Source organism: Coenobita brevimanus, chromosome 104 (assembly GCF_032717465.1).
Source record: "Coenobita brevimanus isolate Jiangsu-jjx chromosome 104, ASM3271746v2, whole genome shotgun sequence".
In the NCBI taxonomy this organism is placed as follows: Eukaryota; Metazoa; Arthropoda; class Malacostraca; order Decapoda; family Coenobitidae; genus Coenobita; species Coenobita brevimanus.
The window spans coordinates 34,231,192-34,232,386 of record NC_137057.1 but is presented as its reverse complement, the minus strand read 5'-3'; positions in this window follow the sequence as shown (position 1 = coordinate 34,232,386).

Below are 1,195 nucleotides of genomic sequence, written 5' to 3'. Positions count from 1 at the left end.
TATTCCCTTCTCATCTTCCTCCTCCTCCTCCTCCTTCTCTTCCTACCTCCTCACCTTCATTTCTTCCCTCTCCTCCCCTCCTCCTAATCCTCCTCGTAATCCTCTCCCTCTTCCTACTTCTTCCTTTTTCTTCTTTCTCACTCCTCTTCTCCTTCTCCTACTCTTCCTCATTTTTGCCTTCCTTCTTCTCTCCCTGTTGTGTCCTTATCCTTCCCAGTCTCTATATCCTCCAGTCAGTCTTTCACTTCTGCTTCCACAATTTTCCTTTCTTCCTCCTCCATTTCATCCTCTTCCTTTTTCCCTCTCTCTCTCACCCCCTTTCCTCTTCCTCCTACCTCTCTTTCCTTCCCTCATTTTTTTCCTTCTTCCGGTCTGCTCCTCACCCTTTTCATATTTTTTCCAAGCCTTCTCTTCCTCCTCCAATTCACCCTCTCCCCCTCTTCCTCTTCCGTTTCACCCTCTCCACTCTTCCTTTCCTCTCTCACTCCCTCCCCTCTTCCTTTTCCCTTTCACTCCCCCCCCCTCTCTTCCTCCTGTCCCTCCCTTTCTCTTCTTCTTTCTTCCTCCTTCGTTTTTTTTTTTTCCATCAATCCCTCATCCTTAACCCTCAAGGCCTCTCCTCAGTCTCGTCCTACTTCTCCACAAGCCCCACCTACTGCCTTATATTCCTCTCCACCATCTCTCTCTCTCTCTCTCTCTCTCTCCTTTTTTCTTTTCACATCCAGTCTCACTCCTCTCTTCCTCCTTTTCCCCTCCTTACTTCTTCCTCCGCTTCTAGACCTCTCTCTCTCTCTCTCTCTCTCTCTCTCTCTCTCTCTCTTCCTCCTTCTCTCCTTGCTTCCTCGTCACCCTCCTTTTTCTCTCCACAGCCTCCTCTTCTTTTTCCTCCTCCTCTCTCTCGTCTGTCCCTTCCTCCTCTTATCAGTTTTCTTTATACTTTTACCCTCTCTCCTACTCAGTCTCCACTTTCCTCCAGTCTCTTCCTCCAGTAACCTCTAGCTTCCTTCCGTATCCCACTTCTCTCCCTCGCCTCCCATCTTTTCCTTCTCTCCTCTCTTTTCCTTCCCTTGTAAATCTTCCCTTCTCCCACTACAATCTTTCTCTTCCCCTCTCAACCCCTTCTCATTCCCCTCTCCCACCTCTCTCTCTCTCTCTCTCTCTCCAATCTTCCATCTTTCCAAGAGCTTCTGTTCTC